The 24,528-nt window shown below is 45.1% G+C and overlaps 1 protein-coding gene across 12 annotated transcripts in view; it reads right to left on the reverse strand.

Moving 5' to 3' along the window:
• BMAL1 (basic helix-loop-helix ARNT like 1) overlaps positions 1-24,528 on the reverse strand; it is a 989,350-nt gene that overhangs the window by 753,401 nt on the left and 211,421 nt on the right. For 11 of the 12 annotated variants that reach the window (XM_069623617.1, XM_069623625.1, XM_069623624.1 and 8 more), the window contains one exon: positions 181-320. The exons of the other annotated variant lie outside the window; for it this stretch is intronic. The gene's annotated coding sequence lies outside the window, so the exon portion shown is untranslated. The remainder of the gene's footprint in view (positions 1-180; positions 321-24,528) is intronic. 12 annotated transcript variants of the gene reach the window in all.

Consider the following 24,528-nt stretch of genomic DNA (forward strand, 5'->3'; position numbering starts at 1 on the left):
GAAGGCATAGCTGCTAACCACAAATAAAGTATTCAACAAAGACTTCATGACACCGTAATTGACCAGAGTATTTACTAAAAGGGATCCTAAATGTATACAGAAAGAATCAAAAAAAGAAAGGGAACGAGAACCTTTACAAATCTAGGACTTGCTCATGTATGACAATCTTTGACTACTTACTGAAAATTAGGTTGAGATTTTGCTAGAGCTTGAAATCGTGGGACATATGATGAAAACTCTCCCACTTTTCCATTGTAAATGGAGGCGTGGAGGTGTTGTGCAACTGCCACAGCAAGGGTTGGGTACAAACCCAAATCAATCTAGAATAAAAAGATAAGAAATAATATTATATATACACAAGATCAACAAATATGGTGAGATAATAGTGGAACTCATATCTAACCAATGCTCAGGATGGGATGTTACCTATACTAGCTTTCAGTCAGCGAGTTTGGCATGCATATTCAAGTAAACACAAGTACTGAGATTCCTCTGAGGAATGCAACTTCTAGTCGAGTGCCCGGATATACATTCCTGAACATCTTAATGTCTAAAGCAGCTATCATTTGCCTTTTATATGAAAGGGTCTCTTGGAGACCTGGGTGGGGGGTTACATGGTCCTTGACTATTATTGGTGGTATGCACACAGCACTTTGTCTTGATGTGCCTCTTTTATGGGACTTATCCCACTCTGTACACCCTATGAACATTGGGAAATTATTTTTGTGTGTCCTTTGGCTGTTGTGTATCATATTGTTCTAGCATGCCAATCAAGAGCCTGGCATGAACCTATCTTGCTCATTGAGTACTGCGGTCTATGGATTTTATCTGTGAAAGAAAGCTGGACTGGCTGACAGACATTTTAACATACTTTTTTTGCTAATGTAAATATAATCTTACACATACTTGTTACACTAATGACCTTGCAGTTGTCAAGCTTACCTCATGAAAGGTACCTTTACAATTGGAGCAGTCCAAAGTGCAGGATACAATATAATCATTTGTGATTATGAAGTGTTAAAACAATGAAGTTCACATACTTACTTGTTGATTAGATATGAGGTGGACATGTTTGACAGATATGTTCTCTAGAACTTTCATTAGCAATAGTATTTCTGTTTAGTTCATAGAAACACCAGAAAACCTAACCTATACAATTTTAACAGCAAAATGTTACTTATTACTAGTTTCTTTTATTTAGCATAACTTGGAATGAAGCCCCAGACAATAAGATTCTTTCCATTTAAACAAAAATACAAAGTGGTGAAAAGGTTATTAGAAATGTAATAACACATTTAATTACAATGAGATAAAGTGAAACTTGTGAGATGTGGCCCGATTGCCTAAAACCTTCTCAATCCAAGATTATTTCCATGGTATGTGACATGTGCTGGAGGACAGGCAGTCGACAGCAAGCAAGGCTGAAGTCAGGTGGGGTTAAGACTTTGTCCCCGATTGTGAAAGATTTGCCTTTGAGGCAATGAGAACATGCAGTTAGCATCTTAGATATGCATCTGCTACCTTCTCCAAGTTTTATGACTGGAGCAGCATATGGTGCATCTTTGTGATGCTAGCATGTAATAGTGATTAATGGGATCAAGTGCATCTCGGAGATGCACCCAGTATCCTCGAATTCTCTCCAGTTTTAGGCTTTAATCTTGTATAAATTAGCAGGCACAAATCTGAAATGCTTACAGACATCTCATTTGCTTCAGTGCAAATCTTTGAGAATCAGACCCTTAATAAGTGAGCTTGATGGAGTTACCAAATGTTCATTATCCAGACAGTTCTCTTAAACTTGGGGTGTGCCTGCTTCACAAGTTTGCATAGTGTGCTTATTCTATCTATCCCAGCTATTCTGCATGTGTTTGCACATTTGAAATGAAATGCATGATCATGACGTGCTGTATGACCAGCTGGGATCCTGTGAATAGCAGCTGAATATGCAGGTTGGTGAGATAATGTGACAAGGTGTTTTCCGACATCGTCGGTATGTCAATGTGAAAGTCGCCTCTGAGGTGCTTCTGGGGCATACTATTTCATCAGACTACCATTGGCATTGGCCATAAGGAGAGAGCTTATGAACTGGTTAGCAGAGTCAGCCTTTAAGGGAAGGACAGTTAGAGACTTAGCATATGCAAGCGAGTTTTAGAAAGATTACTGCTGCCTATTTTATGCAGGCAGCAGACCCTGGGATGTATGGACCGAGGATAGACTGTACCTTGGATCCCTACAAGCCCTTAAAGTTAGACTACACCATTACAAGAATGTGGGCTATTCAGTTAACAATGCTATTAAGTTTCCAGGAGGACTAGGCTGCCAAACCCATATGACAGAGCGCTCAAGTGTTACGGATTTCACTTTGGTAACCTTAGTCCAAATCAGTGTACCAAGGTAGGCCTTTGACATCCAAATTGAGTGTTATGAGATGTAAAGTACAAACTTAAAAGAAGTCTTGACTTAAAACAACAATACCATTCATCAAAAGTTCTTTTACATTCAAGAAATCTCCGATTTACACTCAATACCAGCACAGCAATCTGGCATATCTTTGGCAAAATCCACAGTTCTACATTTCTTAATATTTTCTACAAGGGCAAAGGCTATTTTGTTTGTTTTAGAGCCTTATCGTGAGTGTGGCGTTAATGGCAAAAACATGTGGTATTGTTTTACCACTAACACCATACTCATAATTGGGCCCTTCATAAATTATACCAATCTATGTACAAAGCTGACTCAACCACACAATACTGCACAAAATCAAGGCCTGCAGAAGGACCTGCAATACCATAACACGGAAACATTAGGACATTAAACCTCCTTTGCTAGGAAAGGTTTCTTTTAGAAGAGGCCTATAGCAGCTGTCTGGGGCATGCCTCGGCCCCAGAGAGGTGGTATACACCTCTTTCCAAAGAGGTCCTGAGAATATGCAGTGGGAGCGTTATGACCTTATGCACAATTACATTCAGAGGCACCCTGTCACATCTAAGCAGGGGGACCCAGGATTATCTGATGTAATTCAAAATGTTTCCTACCCTATCCAGAATATGCACCTCCCCTGAATAAAAATACTAAAACAGACAAATACTCACGCTAACTAATAAAAGCACATTTTCCATATGTTGTGTTGTCCTGCCTATAATCATTCTAGACCATTATGGAAATAAAATCTAACAACTATGCTACCAATGCATATGGCCTGGGGTCCTTGCAGGATGCAAATGAAAAACTGTGCATGCTTACATCTGGCGTAAGATACACTAGTGTTATGTACATCTCTGCTATAACCAGCCCACCAGTGGCTGACAGTATGATATGATATGGCATTTATAACGCGCCTATACACAAGTGTTTCAAGGTGTTTCAATACGACCAGATGAAAAAAACCCGGAAACCTTCAATAGGGAAGGATGATCTTTTTTATGGTTAGAAGTAGAAGAGAAGCAGTGACAGAGGAATCCCTTAAGTGGGAGCCAGCTTGCTCTTTTGCAACAGTCATTGCCAACACGTGTGTCCCTGCAAGAATGTCACCATCACATGGGGGGGGGGGGGGGAGCAAGCAGTTTATAAAAACCTAGAATAACCATATAAACTATCTTCTGATGTTGCCATTCCAAGATGGGCAATTAGGTACACTACTATTGAACTCATTTGAAATACCCCTATGACAAAGGGGAGTAGACAAATAGGACAAGTGAGGTTTTTCGGTCTTCTTTGCTAAAAATCAAAGCATTTGAGGAACATAGGAAAGACCACAGATCTTAATATGTGACAAATGTCTGTGATAAAAGGGTTGTATGTATGAATCAATAAGTAAATAATGCACTCTTGGATTGATGCTCATTTCATTTTTCATATCAATCACCCTAACAAAGTGCATACTCAAATTGAACAGCCTCAGGATTTGGATCAGAGGACATGGCTGTGACTTCCGTCACTCAATTAGGGTTAGAGGTGTTTCTTGTCCCATATGAGGAGAGCCTACGTGGGTTAGGGGTCCTTGAAGAATTTTAGAAGAGGAAAGTATGGAACTCAAGGTAACGATGTCTGCCCATACAAGACTACACGCATGCACATCCCCAATGCACAGACATTGTTAAAGAATTCTATACATAGGATGTAAACATGTGTGTACTGCTTCAATGGCACATCAGGAATTGCAATTACAAAACACTCCAACTAAATAAGACGCGCAATAAAAATCTGCTGTAGAAAGAATTGGAAAACAATACAGGAAGCTTTCAATTAGCACAAAATGGAAGTGGAATGATAAGTGACCTATGAACAATTCCCCTATAGAAACATACTGACATGCTAGTCAAACTATTGATGCGAATTACATGGAATTCTTAGTATTTTAGAATGTATGCAGGTACCTATGGCCACAGACATACAAACCTTCAAATAAATTAACCCAAAAAGTGTATTAAAAGACAAACTACACAAATGAATGTTGACAAACATTTGGCTGAAAGGCTGAGCACTCATATGGACGGACACCTTCCTCAAACAATTGTATCTTACAAAGTTAGACACAAACACGCACACACTCAATGTATTGGTCTCACATGCACACACTATTTGGAAATCAGTGCAAAATATTAAAGGAGATGTTTGTAAAAGAGTTATTTATTCATATATTTAAAATCTTCAAAGAATAATCATTCACCCTAAGGTATCCTTGCACTAAAGGAGATCAAAGAAAATGGGTCAAAGTTAATTAGTATATGGGAACAGACTTTTTCAAAGCCTTCGTGAAGGTTAGGTGATCATCTAAGTCACGATTCTAAGCTGGAATGAAATTTTTGAGATTGCTAAACTGAAGTGAAAAGGCACAGAAGTCTTTCCTTGTGAGGTGTTTTTTGAGTGGAACAATAGTCTTGGCTGATTGCAAGAGTTGTTCTGGAATTTGTCAAGGATGTAGTTCAGGTATGCACCATGATAGGCAGAAAGGTATTGCACTTTGTTCTTGTAGAAGAATGGGATGCCAGTGAAGTGTTTGGCTTGCTGGCATGATGTGAACTTGACATAATATAATGAGATGGGGTGGGCAGTTACATTTTGGACGAGATGGAGACTATAGATTTGGGCTTTGGGAAGACTGGGAAATATTATATTGCAGTAGCCAAGTTGGGTTGATATGAATGCATTGGCTATTGTTATTTGAAATCTATGATGTGTCATAGTGACCTGAATTGGATTACAGAGCTGGTTTGAGCCTTAAATGAAAGTTTGCAAATAACGATTCCTAGATTTCAGGCTTTCGGTCTAGTGGTGGGGCAGGAGCCAAGGATTGGAGGTCATAATTATGTGATCTTGGCTAATGAGACGAAGTTGAAGGTGGTGCCAGTTTTGGTGGGCCTGAATTTTAGTCTGCTTGCATGCGTCCATTCAGTGTTATTTGTCATATAGTCAGGCAAGGTGGCGGACGATTATACCACACTTGGCAACTAATCACAGGAGTATTTGGATGTCATTGGCAAACTATTTTTGACAAGTTCGAGGTTAAATGGACTGAGGCGGTCAGCCAATGATTCAAGACAAATGTTAAAGAAGAGCAGGTACAGTATGGAACCCTGTAGCATCCTGCAGGGCTGGGCTATTTCTTCTGATTTTAAAGCGGACAATACTACTGATTGTGTATGATCACACATGATGGATTTTATCCCTACTAGTGCTACATTCCAGATGCCTTCCTGGTGGATACCTCCCAGTAAGATGGTATGAGCAACTACGTTGAATGTGACCGAACAATCAATCCGCTGGTGCCATTAGAGCCAGATAGTCTCCTTATATCGTGTATTCCAGCAGGGAGAACAGATTTTATACCCCAATCATGGTCAAACCCTCCTTGCTGGTGATGAAGAAGGTTGTTTGCTTCACCGAATAATTGTAATTGGGTTATTTACAGCTCTCCCTCAAGTAGTCTAACTAGAAAAGTTAAAGGGTGCCGTAAGACAGGGTAGAAACGTCATGGGTCTGTTAGGAGCGGGATTACTATTGCATTTTTAAGGGCAGTTGGTGGACTTCCTGTGAGGAATGAGGTATTAACTACGCTGCAAAGATCTTCCAGGTTGAGAGCTGTGAGAAGTGTTACTATTTTAGGTGGGCTAGAGTCAAATGAATAATGCACAAAGGACTGTGCACATGAGTAGGCATTTCTTTTGGGGGGGGGGTGATAGTCTGGGTCGTGTGTGGTTAGATGTTTTGACAAGTGGTGCTAAATTGAGTGGTTACTAGAGAACCTACAAGACGCAGGCAGCATCAATACTATACTTGAATTGAGAAACATTCCCATGCCCACTGTATTAGAAAGATGCTGGTAATTAACCTGCCATTACTTAATGTTCATATTTCTTAGAGCTCCCATACCAACTTGCCTAATTAGCTGCTTTGTATTAAGATGAGAATCATTCAGCCAATCTGTTTGCTCGCACCCATCCTCCAGGCTAGCCAGATCACCTACCCCACCCATTTGTTTCCTCTTTCTCTGCCACTACCCTAGCCCTATTTGGCTTCACTTACGTACAAAGTTGCTGCACACCACCGTAATGCTTCCCTGCACTATGCTCTGCAGAGCCCACTATGGAAATGGAAAGGGGGCTCCGCAAAGAGGCCAGTCTTCCATTTCCAACACCTTTGATATTTATTTCCCCCTGAACAATGGGCCAAGCACTCAACACGTCCTGTAATGTGAAGCTAAATATTTACTATCAGCACCCAGATTATCAAACCTTGGTATGTGTAATATTAAGTTAATTCAACAGGTATAAGGGCTAGTGTCATTTAATGTAAAAGGTTAGATTTCTTGAAAACATATATGCAGTTTTTGAATGCCATGTAATGTGATTGTGCAAAAAAAAATAAAACTATCTTTAACATTGACTCACACATTGCTTCGGGAAAGGTACATCATAGAAGTGAACAGTAATACACAACTTATTTTGTTGAGCAACTGTGTGTTCCATTTACACCAAATATATTCTACCTGCATTAATAGCCTTCTACCCATCCCAATTGTCATCTATTTTGGTTTTCTTTGATCTAAGCTCAGCTTTTTTGTGGTCGATCAGATAACTTTGCCCTGTAGTCTGTTCTCTGTGGGGATTTCTAACAAGCCTTTTCAGTGGTTTTCTTTTCATTTATCTAATGGCTCCTTAGTTGTTTCATGGAAGGACTCCTCACATTTTTATCCTCTTCTGCAGTGCTCCAAGGGTTCAGTTTTAGGTCTATTTGTTTTAGGTCCACTCTATATATTTCATCTTGGGCTTTCTTGATACCTGAGCATGGCTTTCAGGTACATATTTACGCCGATGACCCTCATATTTTCTTCTCCTTTCTTTTCTTTCATTTGACGATTATATTCGTCAGTGCCTCTGTGGGTCTATTAGCTGTTAAATCTGGGATATCATGTTTTCTTTGTGTCAATTATAAAATCATGGCATTCCTCTATTTCCTGCTTTTTCTTTTATTCTTTCTATGTCCTTAATTACGTTCCCTCTACTTAAGCTTTCGGTTGGGCTTTCAATCGCTGAATTTGGTTTTTATTTTTGACACTTCATTTTCTTTACAGGCACACACTGCCACCTTAGTCAAGTTCTGTCGTTCTCATCGCTTTAATATTAAGACAATCCATTTGTTCACCTTTGCCTCTATTAAAACAATTAATTTATATTGTTTTATCACGTTTAAACTATAGCTTGTCTATGTATGTGGGTCTTCATAGCAATGCGGTTTTTCCTCTACATTCTGTCCCACACTATGCTCTAAAAATATTGTTTGCACTTCAAGCCTCCGCTAGTATTTCTCATTTAATTCCACTGCATTGGCTTCCCATTAAATGAAGATTTTAATTTCATTTTGTTTTGCTTGGTATTTAAATGTGTTCATGTGTTGGCTCCTGTCTTATTTGTCGTTTCTGGTTTCTTTATATCGCCCACAAATTCTCAGCTCAGCTTCTCCATTTCTGTTCCTCGACCTCCAAGTCCATTCTTTTCGACTTTTAGCTCCTAAAACTTTGGAACTCTGTCCCCCTTGACATTTGTTATAAGTTGGCCCTTTTACAAGAAACAGCTTCAACTTCATTTACTAGAGACTGCCTTTCCACATGCTTTTTTCTTGGCTTGTTGACTGTCATAATAATTTTCTGGTTTATGCCTTTGACATTTACTGTCATTGTACTGTTCTGATCTATGTGCATCACTTTGGATAAAAGCGCTATATAAATACTGTAACAAAATAAATATGTCTCATATTTTGATTATAGTTGGTCTCCGTAATTGAGAGGGTATGGCCAGAAGGGAGTCTCTTGCTCACTGCGCTGTAGGAGAAAAGCTGAACCTCACTAATGAGGACCAAACAAGGCTAAAATGTGTCTGGAATTGCTTGTGTTTGTATGCAAAGGAGATGTAGCCAGTCTTTAAGATTAATTTATATCCTTCCACCCTCACATCTTTTGATGACAGATTGCTGAAAGTTGTCATTAGCCTAATCGCATTGAGGAAGAGATATTCTCTTGAAGTATAGCTCATGTGCCAAGTGCTCGCTTCAGACATGGAGTAAGCCTACCATTCACAGTTTAGTTTTGCGGCAGCACCAACCCAGCCCTACATTCTTCTTACAAGTGTGAGGATTTTTGCACAAAATTGTGTATACATAAATTGTTTTTAAATGGGAGATTCCACTACCTGTTCATCTGCATGTAGGTCTCAAAGAGTGTGCTCAGGCAATCCTGGCAGTTTGTGGGAAGTGTCTTTTTGGTACCGTTGATAAGTTCCCAAATAGTTCTGGGATTGCAAAGCCGACTCCAGAAGTGGCATAATCCAAGATTTCAAGATGTTATTTTTTATTTTTTTTTGTTGAGATTTTTTGTTTTAAATCAAACTTTTATCACAACAATTTTTTTTAAAGAAAACAAACATCTTCCAATTCAGTTCACTTGCCCAGACTTAAGTTACAGTGTCCAAACGGGAGTCCAGAAAGTTTATTGCTGAACACGTCAAAAGAATTGAGCTTCCGCCTAAGATTCTTTGCCACCATTCATCCATGTTGTCATTTATAGGCGCAAATTGAGCTAGGTAGATTGACCTCAAAGTCTTAAATTCTGGGCATTCTGTTATTAGATGTTTGAGTGATTCTATATTCGATTTTCAGAATCTACAAAGATTTCAAGATGTGAGAAGGTGGATGCTTGTAACAAATGGCAGCGGAGTCAGAAATAGAGAATTAATAAAGTAAAATGTGCTTATTCTTGGCACCTAGATTTAAAGGTAAACACTGTTTGAGAGTTCCTTGTTCTTCTTAATTGACTTATTAGGTAATGACTTAATGCAGTGATGCACATGTCAGTGGGATTTGGAAAGGGTGTAAAGGCTCTGGCTTGCATATTGCGTATGAACCAATGACATGGATAGATATTAGTGAAACTTAAGGGGGACAATTTCTGAAAGTACCTAATGATAGCCATATGTTCCTTATTGACATTATCATCTGGCTTTTCACTACCTTTAGGCATAGGATGCTCTTTCAGACCTACATGGCAACAATGTTTTTCTTCCTTTTTTTTACAAAGTGAACAATGCAGTTCCTTGGTCAAAACAGGCAAACAACGCCTCAAAGTCCATTTCAGATTTATTAGCTGTTTTGTGTGTAGACACGAGAATCGGACACAATGGTAGTGTGCACACTGAAACGAAGCACTGTATTCAGGAATTCTAAAATTTAGACCCAAACCTTGGAGATATATCCATCTCTTAGAGTGATTAGACAAGCAATGAGGTGCTTGTCTATGTGAAGCAAATATATGAGTGCAATATAGGTAGTTAAGAGCATGCAGCGTCTGGTTGTGTGACTGGTGTGATATGTGCTCCAGTCGCCAAGTTAAATTGTGGTGTTAAATCGCCTCAGAGTTACCCTCTTAACCTACCTCTCATCTGCCTGCTAGCAAACATTTTTCCCCCTCACCTCTAACCTGCCTCTGTCCCTCACTTCCACTGCCTCAACTCTACCACTGCCTTAATTTATGTATGCCCACTTATTACTTATGTAATGTCCCTGGTGACTGTTCCATTTACTCCACTCCACAACCTGGTCAGAATGTCCCTCAAACTCACCCCATTGTAAAATGCTCACCGCTTCCCGTCAAATCTGATTACTTATCTCGTGTGCGTTCTTTTGTGATCAACGGAGCATTGCTCCTCCTGTAAATGGCTACAAACAAAAAATATTTTTGGTCTGGGATTAGCTTTTAAATTATTTCACAGAGCAATCCCCAAATAGTAATTCTGGATTGCCAGGAGGTCAGATATGGCTCAGTCTAGCATCGAGTGTGTGAAAAGTGAATTTAGCTGGAGAACCAAGTGGGCACGACAGGCTGCTCTGGATCTGTGGACACATTCTAGGATATGTTGCTAGCCTGGCACTCAGAAAAAGGGGGAAACCTGAAAATATATCCGTAGAGTGCGGTTGCTGCAAAACTCGGGGTTCTTTTGCAGGGAGCTGCGCATGTTACATGATTGCTACCATTAGGCTGACAACCTTTGTAGCTTGTACAGCGAGGTCACAAAAGGGCCACATTGTGGAGCAGGGGAGCCTCTTTCAGGCTGCTCACAAACATCCAATGTCGACTCCAATAATAAAATCCTCTATTCAAGCAATTGTGCTCTTTTGGTGTCAATTGCTAAATGAGGCGCTGATGGAGGGCATTTTCCCATCAATGTATAAAGTAGGTACAATTAGACCTCGATTTAAGAAGCCTAACTTGGATTCCCCCGATTTACCAACGTACACTCAATTAAATCCCTGCCTTTCCCAGTAAGTGCCTGGAAATAGCCGGAAGACCACATTGACAGTTAAGTCTGAGCTGCCCCATGTTGTAGACTTTTCAGCAGAAAATATTTTCTTGTCCCTGGAGGATATAAAAACTAAGATTCGCTGAGGTTTCAGGAAGAGCGATTGGAAGGGCCTCCAACAGCAAAAACAAGTCTGTTCTATTTTCTTGAGTTGATTGCGTGCCACAGTGCTGCTCTTACATTATGCACATGCGACAGATAGTTCCATGTTTAATTTTTATATTTATTATTCCTTTCAATTGCAAGAAGCTAACCTTCTTTGTGACTTGCTCCTTAAAGTAAGCCACTCGTTAGTTATAAGTCTATGTGCATTACTTTATGTTGGGTTGCCAACACGAACAGGAAATTAAATGTCAGAAGAGTAAAATCCTATTTTAGTTTGTGCATGATTTATGATATGTCATTTATAACATGACTGTACACAAGTGATTCTAGGCGCAACAAGATTTGGTGTGCATGCCCCTGAATAAAAGGCTAGTGCAGAAATGATGTCCAACATAAGGCCTATGGAACACAAGCAAAAAGGAGAGAAAGTGGGCCTAAAAAAAGCTGAAGATGCTAGAATGTGTGCAATACTTCTCATGAAGGAATGACACGTGGAAAGAACATTTTGACAAATCCATGAAGAGCTGCAATGATATTTCCATGAAACAGCCGTGTGCAGAACTCTCAATGGGATGTCAGAAATGTATTCAGCAGCTGCAGGGAAACAGAACATTTTTTTTAATGTACATTAAACAATGTCATTTCGTTTTTCCCTCTAAACTAATAATATGCTCAGCAAAATGTTTGCCAGACTGTCAAAATGTGAACTTGGTTTCTGCCCATTGTAAACTCATCCCCATGGACAATGTTAAAGAAACTTGCATGGATTATTGTAAATTGTGTGCCTTATGTGTCATTTAAAATGCATTTATATACGAGTTACAGGCTGCGAGCTTGAAAGGCTGTGTGCTGCCGGCCATTTCTTCAAGATATGAAACTGGACCCAAGAGCCCCTCTGTTGCTCTGGGGATTTAGCCCTGGTTGTCTTCAAACATCAGTGCTTTCCTTAGAACTACAACCTACTTTTGAGATCAGAATTGCAGTGAAAGACCAGATAAGGCAGGTCTGCTCTGCAACACTGGTGACCTGCAGGTCACAGGCCCCATAAAAAAATACATTAGCTTAGCCATTAGCCCTTGACCTGGGATAGGTTAATATAAACACAGATCCTCTGCTGATGTCATGTGCTCAAGGAGGGTGGGGGCCCAGCAGATGAGGAGTAAAGCTGCCAATTGCTTTTTAATGAGAGAATCACATTTCATTGCATAAAATGGACAGTGTCCATCGCACAATAGTCATTCTAGGATTTTATTAAAGATGACACTGAACCCCTTCTAACCATGCTAAAACGATTTTGGTGGGATAAACACAACTGAAGTTATTAATGAGAATGTGATTTGGGCCTCCTTGAGTTTACCAAAGTGGCGAAAATTTGATAAAGCAGGCCAAATATGATTAATATGACGCCCGTAAAGTGCCATATTTTTCACTGATATAGTTCGAGTAAATGAAGAAAAACTATACTGCACAGGAATGACATACAGACTCCTGACTAGTCTCATCTGATTTGCGTTAAAATGTAGTGCTCAAAAGTCATACATGGCAAGATGAGAAAATTAAAAAGGCACTTGCCATGTGGTGAGATTTTCAAATCTTAATGCAGACCGAGCCCACTTGTCAGTGGGATGATGAAGTTCTCGCCTCCCCTAACTGTCCCAAAGCACTCCTCCATCCCCTTGTCCTATCAGCACACAGGTGGGAGTGGGGTTGTGTCACTCCACCAATCCCTTTCGCGAGAATAATGACAAGTTAGTGATGTCATTTGCACTATCACTAAGCCAGCTGCCTCAGAGCTGAACTTTTACCCATTAATTCCATGAGGTGACCTGCTGCCGTTCTGGCGTGAACATCCCAGCAGAGTGGCGCTTAACCTTGCAGTGGAGCTAGGAGACAGAAGCTGATTGGGGCCCCTTGGAGGAAAAGAGAGGAGACCCTTGACTGACCCGCAGTCAAGGGTCTGACGCTCCCTGATGCTCCCTGATGCCCAGTCCAGACCCCTCCTGGTGCCCAGTCCAGACCTCTCCTGTAAGTAGAAATACCCCAAGCCATATATTGCATACTCCCTATAATTTTCAAACATTGTTTTAGTTAATTTCCCATTGAAAAATCCTGTTTGCCTGTGTAGATCCTTAGCATATTTATCAAAGTAAATTAATTAATTCCCCCATTAAATTCATGGGATCTGTATGGTTGCCATTCCAAACCATTAATCTTTTCCCAGTGTGTTGTGAGCTGGTATAGTTCTGAAGATTTGCCAAAAGAATTAATCCCATAAAGCCCTGCTTCGACGTGTGTTCGCATTGTGCAAGGTAAAAACAAAAACAATTGTCCATGTGTTCCCATTGTGCTCTGAAAAACAAAATTTCCATTTGCATTTTCTTTCTCACATTGCATCCGTCATCCCAACCCAAAACCTATTTTCCCATTCTGTTCCAACCATAATCCTAAAGTCCTGTGTTATTGTCAGGAGCAGCAAAACACATTTTCCCCTTATCTTTCTTACTGTCATATTGTTTCTGTGAATCACAACCCAAAACAGATTTTCCCATTGTGAGCGGACCAATATTACCCAAAGCCTGCCTGTCCTTTTAGATGTAAGAAAAACAAATTCCCCATTTCCTTCTATTCTTTCCCATAGCAGTGGTGCTAAATAATTAAAAAACGATTTTACCATTGTGCTCTGCAAAACAAGTTTTCCCATTACCTTTCGGTTTCCCATATTGTTTCTGGGAGCCCTGACTTGTGTGCGACTGTATAATAAATCGCGAAAAAACTGGGGGCCCGTGCCGTGATTGGTAGAGAGATTTCACTCGTGACAGTGCAGCAGAGCAGAATATTCATTGAATGTATTGTTACATTTAGTGGATAGAATGTGGTGTTGCATTGTGAAGGTGCCATCCAAACCTGTACCCTGGGTTTCAGGACTGTGTGTATAGATAAAAGGAATCTGAGTTATTATTGTGAATACAAACTAAGCAGGAACAGGGCTGAGATTGTGCCCTTGCATAGAGAGCATACTAGGTGCAGATCACATTTCATAATGAGCACCACAGAAATCAATCTGGGCAGGAAGCACCTTCTAACCAAATTGTTTATTAAGGGTGAATGGATAGAACAGGAGAATGAAATGTGGCAATCTAGAATAATTCAGAAGAACAAGTTACACTCTTACCTGGTAATGTTCTTTCGATGGGATGGTCCGACGACATATTCCATATCTATGACAGTAATCACCACAGCTGTGCTGCTTCGGAAATTCTTTCGGCGCCTGCATCCTGCGTCGATGTCGATACACCGCCCTCGAGGACCTCCTCTGATGGCCGATGTCACTGGATGTTATAAGTAGGACGCACGACGCACATAGCTTCAGTTGTAGTTTTTTCCCAGAACGTGTGCCACCAGTCTTCTGCCAGTCTGACACACAAAGCCTTGCGGAAACGTAAGCTGCAATCGCATAAGAAATTCTGTAGTGGGGAAGGTAGGGAGGGAGCGATATGGAATACGTCATCTGACCATCCCATCGAAAGAACGTTACCAGGTAAGAGAGTAACTTGTTCTCCGAGGGGATTGGGTCCTCCGACATATTCCATATCTATGGCAGACTCCCAAAGCAGTACCAATGCAAGGAGGTGGGAAAAGAATTTTAGCAAACAGAAATTTAGCATGCCCAATCAAATTGCGGAGCAAAGGACCGCTTTGCCAAATGCCAGATCCTGCCCCGGATGGAATCGAGGGAGTAGTGACGTACAAAAGTATGTACCGAAGCCCAGGTGGCTGCATCACAGATGTTACGAATAGGAACACCCCTCTGCAGGGCAGTAGAGGCAGCCATACCCCTGATAGAATAGGCCCGTAAGCCGACCGGTGGGTCTTTACCCGCCAAGTGGTAACACTCAGAGATAGCCAAAATAATCCAGCGAGACAAAGTCTGTTTCGTCACAGCCTGTCCCAAACGCTTTCCAGCGTAACCAATGAAGAGCTGATCACATGCACATGCGAGAAATATAAAAGCTTAACGCTCTCCTAGGATCAAGCCTATGGAGCTTCTCCTCTTCCTTACCAGGATGTGGAGGAGGATAAAATGCCGGAAGAACCACCTTCTGGCCTAAATGAAATTCCAACACCACCTTCGGAAGAAAAGAAGGACGAACTCTAAGGACAACCCTGTCCTTATGAAACACAGTGAAGGGTGGCTTAACTGAAAGTGCCTGTAACTCACTCACTCTGCGAGCGGAAGTGACGGCAACTAAAAATACAGTCTTAAGTGTTAACAGTCTCAAAGGGCATGAATGCAAAGGCTCAAACGGAGCACCTATCAAAAACTTGAGAACAAGGTTCAAATCCCAACCGGGCACCTGGAAAGGTGACGGAGGGAACACATTAGTGAGCGCTTTCAGAAACTGAGAAATTAAAGGAATTTTAAAATAGGAACACTCTTCAGACGAGTGCTTAAATATGGACAGCGCCGCCAGGTAACCTTTAATGGTACCCACTTGAAGGCCCCTGTGGGCCAAAGAAAGCAAAAAAGACAGAACCATGGGAATTTCACATGCAAAAGGATCCACATTCTTAACCCTGCACCAGTCGCAGAACTTTCTCCAACGGCAATGGTACAGGGACTTTGTTGCTGGCCGTCTGGCCAAGAGCAACACCTCCATCACGTCTTCAGGGAGGTCCCAATGCTTATACCTCAACCTTTTAGAAGCCAAGCGTGAAGGTTGAGGGATCTGACCTCTGGATGGAGAACCAGAACCTGACCCCCCTCCCGTGGAGGGCAGATGGACAAGTCGAGAAGGTCCGGGTACCACGTCCTCCGGGCCCACGCCAGAGCAATGAGGATCATCCGGGAACCGAACCTCCGTAACCTCCGCAGTACTTGCGGGATGACGGGGACTGGAGGAAACGCGTACAGCAGTGGGAATGACCACTCCACCACGAACGTGTCTCCTAAGGCTCTGTTTGGAGGAAATTCCCGCGAGCAGAACCTCTTGCACTTCCGGTGGACACTGGAGGCGAAGAGATCCACCTGAGGGGTCTCCCAAAGGGCGAAGATCTCCAGCAGAATCTCCTGAGCTAACTCCCAATCGTGAGAGATCGCACTCTGCCTGCTCAAAGCATCCGCCGTCTTGTTTTCGTCTCCTGCCAGATGAACTGCCGAGAGGAAGTGACCCTGCCCCCCCCCCCCACCTTTTTGTTGAGGTAGTGAATGGCCACCGTGTTGTCCATCAGGATCAGGACATTCTTTCCTCGCACAGTCGGCAGAAAAGCCTTCAGGGCTAGCCTGACGGCCCTCAGCTCCAACAGATTGATATGGAGTCTGGACTCTGACATAGACCAACGACCGCGGACTGTCAACTCGTTGACATGAGCTCCCCATCCCGTGATGGATGTGTCCGTCACAATAGTCACCTCCGGCCAGGGCAGCCAAAATGGAGCTCCCTCATCAGATTGCCTTCGTCGGCCCACCACAGAAGGTCCTGGGTGACCGAAGACGGCACCTGAACAGGGTCCGACATCCTGCCAGAGGACTGAGACCACTGGAGTTTGAGAGCCCATTGCAAAGATCTCATCCACAACCTGGCCTCTGGCACCAGCAGAATGCAGGATGCCATGAGGCCGAGCAGTCTCAAGAATTCGAACGCTGGGAGAGTCTGGACAAGTTGAAACTTGTGCACCATCTGCTGAATGTGATGAGCCCTCACCTGGGGATGAAAACACTGCCCCAGGGACGTGTCGAGCACTGCTCCGATGTACTGGAGCCTCTGAGTTGGTGTCAAATGGGACTTCTTTAAGTTGAGGGAGAAGCCCTGCTTGTGGAGGGAGTGGCAGGTGACTGACAGATGATCCAGGACTTGCTCGGGAGAGCGCGCCCTGATCAAGCAATCGTCCAGGTAGGGGCAGACGTGAATCCCCCCTTTCCTGAGGTGCACTGCCACCACTACCATGAGCTTGGTGAAGACCCTCGGGCAGAGGTCAATCTGAACGGCAGGACCCGAAACTGAAAGTGCGAGTCGCCAACCGCAAACCTCAGGTACTTCTTGTGCTTTGGTTGGATCGGCACATGAAAATAAGCGTCTTTGAGGTTGAGAGACACCAACCAGTCCTGAAGCTGAAGGGCCTGGAGGACGAGAGAGAGTAGCCATCTTGAACTTGTCCTTCCTGAGGAGTTTGTTCAAACCGCACAACTCCATGATGGGTCTCAATCCCCAGTCTTTCTTGGAAATCAAAAAATAAGGGGAATACCATCCCTTGTTCCTCTCCGCTACAGGCACCAGTTCTATGGCGCCTTTCTCCAGCAGGGATTGAATTTCCTGCGCAAGGAGCGGATCCGGACTCTTCAAAGAGATTCCCCAGTGGATTGTCTTGAGGCCTCTGCCTGAAAGGAAGACAGTAGCCGTGGGTTATGATCTCCAGAACCCACACATCTAAAGTAATGGCGCGCCACTCTGCAAGATGCTGCGCCAGCCTTCCCCCAACCGGCGAACCATGGGACATGGCCTCATGACTGAGCTGAAGTGGCTGCGGCATTGCCTGAGGGCAAAGAGGCAACAGCCGAGCCGCCTTGGCACCTCGAGTACCTTGTTTTCCACCTGGCACTCCTACGGTGGCCCCTTTGACTGGCAGCTCCTCTCGCTTTACCAAAGGATGAGTAATAACGAAAGGAACCTCCCCTCCATTGCTGTCCCCTATGACGAAAAGACGGAGGTTGACGAACTGCAGCACCCAACGACTTTGCTGCAGCTTTTGAGGTCTGCAACCTCTCAAGGCTCTCGTCAGCCTTGCTGCCAAAAAGATGTTCCCCGTCAAAGGGCATGTTGAGGAGCCGGGCCTGCACATCAGGAGCAAACCCCGACTTCCGCAACCACGCAAACCTGCGTATCACGGTGCTTGCCGCCATGGACCGGCTGACGCAATCTGCCATGTCCAAACCCGAACGGACTCACATCCTGAACCATGGCAAGGAAGCCATCCCGTTCGTCCCCTTCGGGAATATGTTCAGCTGCCAAGGAAACAGTTCCACAGAGTGTGCGTGAAACGTGACAAGGCACATATGGAGTTGGCCGCCTGAAGCGCCATACCCCCTGCAGAAAACACTTTCTTCGCCCAGCCTTCAAAACGCTTGTCGTCCCTATCAGGAGGGATGGTAGGATACAACGCCTGCTTTGCTGGGGCCATAGCCGCCTGCACCACCAAACTCTCCTGAGTGGGGTGCTTGGACAAGTAGCAGGGGTCGATACTGGCTGGGTGGTATTTTCACTGCAAAGACTTGCCCACTGCCGGGAGACTCTCCGGAGCAGTCCAAGCCACCGCCACCCTCCTCTGTAGAGCCATATGAAACGGCAGTAACGGGTCAGTTGGTGGACCAAAGTCGAGGATGTCCGTAAAATCATCCTGAAGAAACTCCCCTGGGGGAGCAGACCATCCCAAGTACTCGGTGACCCTAGACATAAGGCACCGGTACGAGGAGTCGGCATGAGTGCCAGGCTCAGGCCTACAAAACTCCACCTCCGGAGAGGTGTCCAGCCCACTGGCATCGTGCAGTGACTGTCGTAGGTCCTCAAATTGGTTATGGCCCAAGAATTTCATCTGGCACCGTATCAGGAACCATGCCATCATCAGAGCCCTCATCCACCTCTGAAATAAACTCAAGATGGCGGGAAGAAGGCACAGAATGGGAACCAAAGCCAAGCTTGACCTTGGCCAGAGCCTTTCTAGGGGGTTCCACCGAGCCTCGGGGTACCCCCGTCGACACAGGCCTCGAAGCCGGAAGCCCGAGCGTGTCCTTCGACATCCTGGGCGCCACAGGCGTCGATGTCTTCTTCGAAGACTTCACAGGTTCATGCGGTCTCGAGTGTGTCGAGGACCGGGACCTGGAACGGGCATGACGAGAACGATTCCCCTTGTCCGAGCGGGACATCTCCCGCGAATCGTGCCGACCACCCGACCCCGAAAGCGTACAAGCGGTGTCTCTCGACCGATCACGACCGACCCGGTGCCCTGCGATTCGAGAATCGCTAACATTTTCTTCCCGAAGGAAGCCCATTCCTCCGGTGTCGCATGCTTGGTGGGATAAGCGACTCGCCGACAGGCGGAGTCCTCGGATGAGGACGGGGAAGGCGACCGATGCAGCGCTTCTGGGAATGCCTCGAAGAGGCAGAGGAGTGGCGGGACCGACTCCCGGAGCGAGATCCACTGGACTTCCGACGATGACGCGGAGAGTCGCCCCTCGAATCGTCCGTCGAAAGCCCTGCAGACCTCGACTTCCGGGGCTTGGACACCTTACCTACCAACAACTTCCTGCGCTCCCGCAAGGCTTTGGACGTGAGCGACTGGCAGTCGACAGTCATCCGTGTCATGAGCCTCCCTGAGGCACCAGAGGCAGGCGTCGTGCAAGTCTATAACCGACATCTTGGACCCACAGTCCCTGCACTTCTTAAAGCCCGGACGCGGTGTGGAAGACGAGGTAGACATCTTCACGAAGAAATACTTCACAAACACCAAACGGGTTCGAAGAACCGAGAAACAACAGAAACTCCAAAGAGTCGAGGCGCGCCGGGATTCCCGAAGCGAACACGTTCACGGAAAAAACGGAACTGCGGCTACGGGCGTTGTGCGTCCTACTTTTAACATCCAGTGACATCGGCCGTCGGAGGAGGTCCTGGACGGCGGCGTATCGAAGTCATCGACGCAGGACGCAGACGCCGAAAGATTTTCCGAAGCAGCACAGCTGTGGTGATTACGGTCATAGATATGGAATATGTCGGAGGACCCAATCCCCTCGAAGGTTACTTCTGTAAAAGGTGGATATGTGGCAGGATAATGGTATATTATATCAGGACCTGACAGACTTCTATTTGACACAGACCACCAGATAAGAGCACATTAAAAATGGCTCAGCTCACAGCATATATGTACTTCCATATAGTGATCGTGGAAGAAAGATACCAGGAGAGTGTAGCCTCTGTGCAAAACCATCTGAGCGTGTGGATCAAGCACAGAGAGAATTAAAACAATTAGAGGAAAAAGTGCAAAAGAGCCAAAATTCTGAGGTTAAATTAGGAAAACATGATTCAGCAGTTGAAAGATAAGTTAGCAGCACAGCAGCAAACGGATTTAGAGCGAGAGTACCAATTCTCTGCACAGAGAGAAGATTATGAAGAGTGCGCAAAATCTGAGAAACAGCCAACAAAAATGTACTGAGCAAGTGGTGCATAATAGAGCCTGCTTAGTGGACATTTGAGCATTTCAAATGCAAATTAAACAACTGAAAAATGAGAATAGCCGGTTGATCATAAAGGAGGTCGATTCCCAGGCGGAATTGGATCAGGAGCGCCAGAATCTGAATGCTCTGAAATGACAGAGATCACCTCAGTGAGGAGAATAATAAATTTACTGACATAAGGATAGAAACGAAAACATTAATGGGATTTTTGAGGCAAGCAGAGTTTGACCTAGATAGAGCAAGCAACACAGGCCCAAAATGCACAAAGTTAGGAGATTAGTTTCCTGCAAAGGAAGAGGTCTGAGTATGCCCAGATAATACAAGCCTCACAGAAGGAAACCGAGTCCCTTTGTGAGGAGAACAAGGGACTCAGATGCCAAGTAGTGGCACAAAACAAAGTAATAAAAGCTACTGCAGTCCTGATAGCAGAGCTCAAAGCTGAGGCCTCTATATATCACCAAGAAATAGGGCTGAGAAAGATAAATCTGAGAGATTGGATAAGGAAATGGCTAGATACAAACAGGCTGTGAGGCATCCTGAACAGTTAGAGTATGGAAGGGCACCCTCTGACCACGGCGTGATGACATCCTTACCAGGGACCTTAAGCCAACCCACAACATTATATGCACAGGGCGCTGCTAACTTCATGCCTACCAGTTTGCAAGAACAGGGAAACATGAGGCAGCTGGACTCAATCAGGCATAGTATAACTGAGCTGGAAGGCCAGTCCCTATCAGATATTGACGGGCATTCATCTTTATCCAGATTTAAAAATACCCTAGCAGATACTTCTGACAAGGAGGGTTCCTATGATGAGAAGTTCAGGGAGTTAGACTAGCAGAAACATAAATTACAAAGGGACCACCTGGTGCGCTTTGCAGATAGAAAAGAACTAGAGTCCAGGCCTCAAAAGAGCATCCTGAAAACCTTCACACATTCCGGGAGGTGGGGGGAATTCTCCACCACACCCAGAAGAAGGGATGAGGAAGATGAGTACACCCCTGTGCGAAAGGTGGAGCCCAAGGGAAGTGACCCAGAGAGCCCACAGTGCCACAGGGGAGAAGAGACCAGACCCTGTCATTCTGCGAGGGATTCCCAGGCTCAGGAAGGCAGGGAGCGCTTGGAGGACAGAAGTGGACTACCAATAATAGCAGCTCTGAGTCCAGAGGGCGAGTGGACTCAAGTGCAGCGGAAAAAGAAGGCTGCCAAACAGAAGAGAGGTCTTGTAAAGAATCCAATTCGGCAAATAAAAGCCATCAGAAGCTTTAGGACACCACATCACAAACATGCCAAATGCTCAGTATGGGAGCATTTGGAATTGTATGATCAGATAATGATGTCACAATTCCATGGAGTTTGTCAAATGGACATTCTCCCCGGAATACTCCAGCTTCTTTGCAGGGCTGGAGGATCAATATCACCAAAGATGGTCTACCTACAAGGCGGTCAGCTTAAAGCACTTCTCTGTGCACAGGAACCCTCAGGAGGCCCCTCAAAGCAGCTGTAACGCTCACCTGACTCCTACGGGGGCGCTGGCCTGGTTCGCACTGCTGTGACCTCGTCTAAGGTGATGCGCAGGGTTCGGAAGACGGACTGGACCGGGCCCCAGATCTGGCTTGTCTGACTCGCAGAAGTATCCTTCTGTAGGTGGGAATAGGGGGTTAACTGTCTGGGGAGTAATGCCATCGGCCTCCCACTTACCCCTCTCACCCTCCTCAAAACCCTTTTGTGATTCCCCGTAGCGTCTCACCTTAGGGTCTGGAAGGACGAGCTCTCCATCCTGCTTCTGATGCAGGGGCGCGTTGGTATCCAGTTACGTCACTGGATTTTCGGATGGGTGAGAACCAAACTTGCTTGGCTTCCAGGTAAGTTTTTCTATAAGTGGTTCCCCTTGTGTCCATGCATTAATGTTCTAATGCTAGTGTCTTTTTCCCCATAGGGGCCGGGGTACGGAATGCCGGGGAACAGGCACCGACCCGAGGTGAGCGGTGAAATCCTTGTGGAAATCAGGTAAGTCTTTAATGAGTGTTTTGATAATGTCTTTTCATTCACTCATTAACGCTGATGTCTTTTTCCCCTCAGGGGCCAGGGTCCGAAAATGCCTGGATGCGGCGAGGACCCGAAATGAAAAGGGAATGACCCAACAGGTAAGTCTTGACATGGAGTTTTAGCTTCCCTTTTCCCTTCTTTCTCTCACCTTTGTTCTTGTCTTTTTCTCCCTAGGCGCGGGGGCGCAACTGCGAATCCGGATGGTCGCTGCTGAACATGGAGGCGCCCTGTAAAGGTGAGTAGAATGCGGCGCTGCAGCGATCGATGCGATGTGCTTTTAAAAATAAATGTCTTCCTTTTCAGGATTGTCGGCGAAATGTCTCTGGGATGCAGATTTAGCAGGTGAGGCCTTTTCCTTCTTCTGTTCTCTTGTTCCCTTCCTTTGCAGGTGATTCAGGATGCTGGCAGGTGTGGCAGAAGTCAAGATGCAGGAGCAGACACGGTGAGCGTCCAGCTGCTAGATGCAGAACAACGCGAAGCACGTGTGGCTGATCGGGTGTGGTTTAAATAGCCTTGGAAGAAGTTCCTAGAATGTGTCCTTCCTCCAATCAGGTATGTATCCTTCCCCGACCACGCCCGGGTGGTAAATGAGTCCCACAGGTAAAGTAGTTCCTTTCAGGCCTCAAGGAGGCCGGGGTTCTGCAGCATGCTCTGCACCAGGTAAGTGCACCCAAACACTTTCATAATGAGCCTGGCGCCTATGGCGCCAGGATTGACGTTTTCAATGAGCCTGGCGCCATAGGCGCCAGGACGCTGTCCAAAGGGCCCCTATAAGGGGTTGCTGGGACCTTCCCCGGGGACTTGATGTCCGCTTTCGGGGACGCAGGGCCTGAGCCGGCTCCCCGGGAGCGGGCATCGCGACAGCGGCCTACAACCTGCAGTGTGGAGAAGACCAGGCACCTAGAGAGTTTGTGCAGGAACCGAAGCAGGCCTTTGCCCAGCCCTCTAGACAGGTGCGCTCAAATAGCCAGGAGTTCATTAATACTTATTTCCATGCACTCCCTAAGTATATAATGACCCAATTGGTTAGGGACTTCCATGAGCGAAGGACCCTGCTTTGGGTGATAGAACAGGCTAACTGGATTCATGAAGTCCAAAAGCCAGCAGAGAATCAAAATAACCCCCAAACCCCCAAAACGTCAAACACCCCTGGTGCTGGCAAGGTGGCGCAGGTAAAAAAATATGCCTATTTAATAAGCAGAATGAGAGGCAGAAGAGACCCTCTGATCAATCCCAATCGGGTGGTAGCCAGGCAGGGTACCCGACAAATACTCCATCTGACCCTGCTACCTATATCAGCCAGAGATACAAGGGTAACGACCCATCTTGGGGTATGTCTGGAGTCGCCAGGCACGAGGGCAGGGGGTTGGGCAATCAGGTAAGTACCGCCACAGGAAACTTCCCTCAAATCTTCCCTCAGGAGGGAAGAAATACTCCACCCTCCAACTTAAGTTTCTTTTCAAGATACCCTTAAAACTCCAACTTCCAGAATAATCATCCTCGCTTCCCACTTTCAGGACATTAGACCCCCAAATCAAGGAGAAGGGAGACCAAGGATGGATGCTTATCATGGAAAACCTCAATACCCGAGCTACTCTGGGAGAAGGGACAGCTACCCTTCCCGAGAGCAGCAAAGGTATGACTGTAGACCCCATACCAACTAGAAAAGATGTTGCAACTGGAGCGCCAGATCCAAAATTTGACACAAGACCTGGCCGCATGTTGAGGGCTAAGCAGAGCCCTCAAATGAACATGGCTACCCAGAATCACTCAACACCCGGGTCCGGTGCTCCAGAGCAATGGGGAGAAAACGCCCCGACAACCAACAGGTTCCAGAGGAAGAGTCCCGGCTGCGAGGGGGATGCAAAGTCCGAGAGGAAACTACCTTTCTCACCTGAGAAAAACCGCTAGGGACCTCTGAACCTGAGCACATCTCCTACCCACGGAAATCTGGAAAATAGGGAACAGAGGGTAATTAGGAGAAATCAAGAAACCAAGAAAACCCATTTTGTGGAGGAAGTCCACGTCTTCTCGTTTGAAGGGAAGAATCCCTGTAGGATTCAGGGAAGAAAATCTTCTCTTTCAGGGATTGGGCGGGGAATCCCTCCCAAGGAAAAATGGGTCCCAAGAGACCCTAACTTAGACTGGGTAAGTATGGAGACTGCTGGGGTTCAGGAATTGGTGGTCCTGGGTCAATGTCACACGGATAACTCTGAAATCAACGAGGGATCCTCCCCCCCAAACAAGTTTGGCAACTGTCTCCAGGAAAAGCGGGACAGCAAAGAATCCGGGGAAAAAAGG

Source organism: Ambystoma mexicanum, chromosome 11 (assembly GCF_040938575.1).
Source record: "Ambystoma mexicanum isolate Mex_15411 chromosome 11, UKY_AmexF1_1, whole genome shotgun sequence".
NCBI lineage: Eukaryota > Metazoa > Chordata > Amphibia > Caudata > Ambystomatidae > Ambystoma > Ambystoma mexicanum.